The sequence below is a fragment of the Tamandua tetradactyla genome, chromosome 2 (assembly GCF_023851605.1).
Source record: "Tamandua tetradactyla isolate mTamTet1 chromosome 2, mTamTet1.pri, whole genome shotgun sequence".
Classification (NCBI taxonomy): domain Eukaryota; kingdom Metazoa; phylum Chordata; class Mammalia; order Pilosa; family Myrmecophagidae; genus Tamandua; species Tamandua tetradactyla.
Window position 1 is genome coordinate 56,925,598 of NC_135328.1, and position 6,005 is coordinate 56,931,602.

General features: G+C 41.2%; 1 pseudogene; it reads right to left on the reverse strand.

The window, feature by feature from the left end:
- Positions 1-5,007: 5,007 nt before the first annotated feature.
- LOC143660283 (large ribosomal subunit protein eL21 pseudogene) lies at positions 5,008-5,567 on the reverse strand (annotated as a pseudogene).
- Positions 5,568-6,005: the final 438 nt, after the last annotated feature.

Sequence of the window (6,005 nt, forward strand, 5' to 3'; positions counted from 1 at the left end):
GGGGAAGTGCATGGACCAGGAATCGAACCCGGGTCTCCTGATAGTCTCTTTTAATCACTGAACCCAACCATTAGAGAATCTGAAAATGTAACCCACTTCCTATTTTACATTTAGGAAAGCAACTTTAATGTTCAAGCTTTAAAAGACCAAAAGTTGCTACTTGCGTATTTTGCACACTTTAGGTGGCCCTTTGCATTCTACATAAGAGTCACATCAACTCTTTTCTTTCCATAGCTTTAACTGTTCCTTTTCCTTTACATTTGGATTTGTCAGGTACAAATGTTCCTTGGTGCACTGTGTGACTTCGAACAAGTCACTCTACCCTTCTGGTCTTCAGCTTTCCCCTCTATAAAGGTCTTTCCAGCTTGAGATTCTTAGCTTCTGCCAGTTCCTTCATGGTAGCCAGTGGACAATTTCAGGATGGATAGTTTTGGTCTTCTGGATCCCTGGCAGGGTGCATTACATGGCTCCCCTTAAATGCTGGGTCCGTTGATTTTCACATCCATACTTTTGAGCATTTCAGGAAAGACACAGCACCTTTCAGGGCCAGTGCTAAGATACAATTCAACGTCCTAAATGGACAAATCATTCTGATCTAAATCTTTACAGCCTCCCAGTGCCTCATTAAACATCCAGACCCCGGAGGCTCTGAATCACGGCTCCTCTTCCCTCATAGCTTTTCAGGAGGGGTTCTGATTACCCCATAAATTACAAGGCATCTGAGGTATCTGCAGGCCCTTCATCTTCAAATCCAGCCGCCAACGTTTTTATGGGATGTGGGTCCCGCTAGGCTCCCACTTCCCTCCATCCCCATGGAAATCCTCCTTGAAGCACTAAATCAATCTCCTCCACTACTTCTCCCCTTCCAGGAACACATTAAATCCTCCAGAAGGGCAAGTTCTTCCTACCAGAAGCCTTTGTCCTCAGCTCTCCTGCCAAAATGAAGTCTAGGTAGCCTGCATATCCTGCTGCCTCAGTGAAACTGGACAAACCACATTCCAGACAAGCCCAGGGCCTCATCCTTACTTCCCCCAGAAACTCAAGGGGACTCACCTTGGGGTCAGAACCGCTAATAGAACCAATTCTTCGGGTCAGACTCCAGACACTAGCCTCAGGGAAAAGACTGTGGAATGGTCGGTGGAGCCAGGAAAAGCTGAAGTGTGAAGGCAAGCTAGGATTTCCTTGGCTCGCTTCCCAGGCTCACAACCTCCATCTCAGCTCGGTGCTGCCTGCCTCTGATTCCCATTCCTGAAATGCCTCTCCTCTCCAGGCTGGCCATTTAAGTCCATTGCTTACTGTCTTAGTTCGGGTCCCCCCACATATTGCCTGTGAGACAAGGGTTCAGCTATAAGCATTTATTGAGAGGAGATAAGCCAGGGAAGGGGAGGCAGCCAAGAAAGGCCCAAAGTTCTCCATCCTCCCTCCCAGGTTCTGAGGTATTTACACACCCTCCTCAGGCAGTGAGGGTCAGAGGCTGCTGGGAAGGAGGGGGACAGATGCTTTTATTTCTCTGGCATCTCTGGCATGCCAGAGTCTCCCTTGGGCAAAGAGATGCAGATGCTGGCCCTGGAACTCAGGCATTCCATCATGAGAGTAAGCATGGAGGAACCTTCTGTTACACCTATACAGACACTTGGCTGGAGGCTCACCTTCTCTGGGAAACAGTTCCATGCAGAAGTAGATCAGTGTTACCCGCTAATGTGATATCACCTCCCTGCAAGGAGGCAGGGCAGGGTTGCAGGCAGTGATAACAAGACTTAGGGCAGGGAAGCAAGTTGCCCATATAGCCAGTGGCTGCAGAGTCAGGACTCACCCAAGGGTCTCACCAGGACGGATACCCCTCCATTCCCAATGCTGGGGTGCTGTTTGCTCCCTAGAAAAGACTTGAATGATTCTGAGGAACAGGTTCTGCCTGGGTTGCCAGAACTCCCCAGTGAGATTAGATTCCAGTTACCCATGCAGATCACTTGCTTGACAATGCAGCCTTTCTTGGCCGGTCTTCCCTGCCTTGTCCCACTTCCTCACTCTCCTACAGGTGCTTCCATCACTCCAGACAGGAACCCTGTACATTTTAAGCCTTAACTTCCCATTCTCTGTCCACCCCACCCCCATCCCTTGGTATGAATTTGATTATTCTAATTGTTTCAAATCAGTGAGATGATGCAACATTTGTCTTTTTGTGTCTGGTTTATGTCACTCAACATGATGTCTTCAAGGTTCATCCATGTTGTCACATGCAGCAGGATTTCATTCCCTTTAACGGCTGAATATTCCATTATATGTACATATAACATGTGTTGTATGTCGTTGGACATACAAACCTACAGCCACAATTGGGTGACTTCCATCTTCTGGCAATTGTGAAAAATGCTGCCAGGAACATCAGTGTGCAAATATATGTCTGAGCCCTCGCTTTCAATTCTATTAGGTATATATCTTGAAGTGGGATAGCCTGGGTATACGGTAGTTCTATACTCAGCTTTCTGAGGAACTGCAAAGTCTTCCACAGTGGCTGCACCATTTTACATTCTCACCAGCAGTGAATGAGTGTTCCTATTTCTTCCCATCCTCTCCAATACTTATTTTCCTTTTTTTTAATAGCAGTTATTCTAATGGGTATGAAATGGTATCTTATTGTGGTTTTGCATTTCCCCAATGGCTTTAATGAGCACCTTTTCATGTGCTTTCTGATCATTTGTATATCTTCTTTGGAGAAATGTCTGTTCAAGTATTTTGCCCATTTTTTATTGGATTGTTTGTCTTTTTGTTGTTAAGTTGTAGACTTTCTTTTTATCTTCTGGATATTAAACCCTTATCAGATATGTTTCCACATATTTCCTCCTTTGAGGAACAAAAGTTTTTTACTTTTCCTGATGAAAGGAACGCGGTTCTCCTGACAACTTGATTTCTGCCTTGTGAAAATCAGAGTACAGAACCAGCTGAGCCATGTTCTGCTTAGACTTCTGACCTACAGAACCATGAGATAATGGATATTTTCAAGCTCTAAAAAAAAAAAAAGTTTTTTACTTTGATGAGGTATCATTTGTCTATTTTTTTCTTTTGTTTCTTGTGCTTTAGGTACAAAGACTAAGAAATCATTGCACAAAGTCCTGAAGATGCTTCCCTACATTTTCTTCTAGGAGTTTTATAGTTTTGGACTTATATTTAGTTGTTTGATCCATTTTGAGTTGATTTTTGTTTATGGTGTGAGGTAGGGTCCTCCTCCTTCTCCTTCTTTTTTTTTTTTTCTTTTACAAATGGAGATCCAATTTTCCTAGCACCATTTGTTGAAGAGACAATTCTTTCCCAATTGAGTAGTCTTTGCCACCTTGTCAAAAATCATTTGGAAAAAAAAAATCAGTTGGCCATAAATCTGGAAGTTGAATTCTGAGCTCTCAATTCCATTCCATTAGTCTACATATCTGTCCTTCTGCCAGTACTATGCTGTTTTGATTACTGTTGCTTTGTAATAAGTTTGAAAATTGGGAAGTACATCATCCAACTTCATTCTTCTTTTTCAAGATGGTCTTGGCTATTTGGGGCCCCTTACCCTTCCATGTAAATTTTTTTTTCCTTCCGTGTAAATTTGATGATTCATTTTTCCAATTTGCAAAGAGGATTGTAGGAAGTTTATTTGAGATTGAATTGAATCTATAAATTGTTTTGGGAAATGTTTCAGTTTGCTAATGATGCTGGAATGAAATATACCAGAAATGGATTGGATTTTACCAAGGGGATTTATTAGTTTACACATTGACAGTTCTAAGGTATGAAAATGCCCAATGAAGGCATCCAAAGAAAGATATCTTGACTTTGAAGAAAGGCTGCCAGCATCTGGAACACCTCTATCAGCTGGCAAGGCACATGGAGACATCTGCTGTCCTTCTTTCCAAGCTCTTAGTTTCAAACAGCTCGCTCTCTGTTTCCAGTGGCCTTCTCCCTAAGCATCTGTAGGTCCTCACTTAGATAATCTGGGATGAACTCTGGGTTTCATCTCTTAGCTTAGCATCTCCAAACATCTGTCTCTCTTGGGTTAATCTCTCTGCCCTCTGTGTCAGCTATGAGCTCTCTCTATGTTTTCTGTCCTTCATTTTCTTCATACAGGGCTCCAGGAAAAGGATTAAGAGTCACCTAGAATAGGCTGGAACAAGTCTCCATCTAATCAGAAGATCTCGCCCACAATTGGGTGGGTTACATCTCTATGGAAACAACCTAATCAAAAGGTCCTACCCTACAACAGGTCTAACCCTCACAAGATTGGATTAAAAGAGCATGGCTTTTCTGGGGTACATATCAGTTGCAAACCAGCACAGGAAGTAATATCGTCTTAATGATATTTAGTCTTTCAATCCATGAACACAGAATATCCTTCCACTTATTTAGGATTTCTTTTAGCAAAGTTTTCTAGTTTTCTGTGTTCTTTACATTCTTAGTACTACATTTTGCAGTACCCTGCTACTTTGGTAAATTCATTTATTAGCTCTAGGAGCTTTATTGTGGATTTTCAGGGTTTACTGTATATTAGGATCATATCATCTGCAAAAAGGAAAAGTTTTTCATCTTCCTTTCCAATTTGGATGCCTTTTATTTCTTTTTTTCTTGCCTAATTGCTCTGGAAAGAACTTCCAGTACAATATTGAGTAACAATGATGACAGTGGGCATCCTTGTCTTGTTCCTGATCTTAGAGGAAAAGCTTTCTGACTTTCATCATTAATTTGGACATCAGTTGTGGGCTTTTCATATATGCCCTTTATGATGTTGAGTTTCCTTCTATTACTAGTGTTTTAAGTGTTTCTATCAAGAAACTATGCTGAAGTTTGTCAAATGCCTTTTCTGCATTGATTGAGATGATCATCCTTTTTTTTTCTTCATTCTGTTAATGTGGTTTAGTACAGTAATTGATTTTCTTGTGTTGACTCAACCTTGTATATCAGGGATAAATTCCATTTGATCATGGTGTATAATTCTTTTAATATGCTATTGAATTCAACCTGTTGGCATTTTTTTTTTTACAATCCACAAGTGTTTTATTTTTTTACACCTCTTATTCCATGAATTCATAGGGAATAGGCTCCAGAAGCTCAGGCTCCTTTCCATTGGTTCTCACAAAGTGTGCTTCTCTGGGTGGAGCAGGCTGGCGCTTCAGTTGAACCCAGGTACCCTTCTCTTTGGCCTCCTTTTATTTCTGATCATTTTCCTTTACATGCTTCAGGAAGCTATCTCGGCTCTTAGTGCTTAATATGCTCAATACGCACATTAATTCTCTTGGCAAGAATCTTGCCCTTCACTTGTTTGTTTACAACAATACCAACAGCGTGCTGGGTAACATTATAGACCCTTCCAGTTTTGCCATGGTAACATTTGTGGGGCATTCCTTTTTGAACAGTACCCATTCCCTTGATATCTACAATATCGCCTTTCTTGTAGATTCGCATGTATGTGGCCAGAGGAACAACTCCATGTTTTCTGAAAGGCCTAGAAAACATATAGCGGGTGCCTCTCCTCTTCCCCTTTGTGTTCGTCATTTTGGCAAATCACTGCAAGATGGAGGTTCCGGCCGAAAGGCGGCATTTTTTTTTTTTTTTGAGATTTCTAGTTTTATTATGTTGAATTTTGGATAAATCAAGAGGAGAACTGACATTCTGCAATATTAAGTTCTGTAATCAGGCAACATAAACATAGTCTTTATATTTATACAGATCTGTTTGTGACCTTCAATAACTTTTTTTTTTTTCTGTTGGCATTTTGATGAGGAGTTTTCCATTCATATTCATAAGAGATAGTGGTCATTAGTTTTATTTTCTTGTGGCATCTTTATCCAGCTTTGTTATGAGGGTGATCTTGGCCTCATAGAATGAGTTAAGAAATATTCCTTCCTCTTCAATTTTTTGGAAGAATTTGAGCAGAATTGGAGTTGTCTTCCTGAAATATTTGGGAAAATTCCTCTGTGAAATCATTTGGGCCTGGGCTTTTCTTTACCAACAGGTTTTGATTACTGATTCAA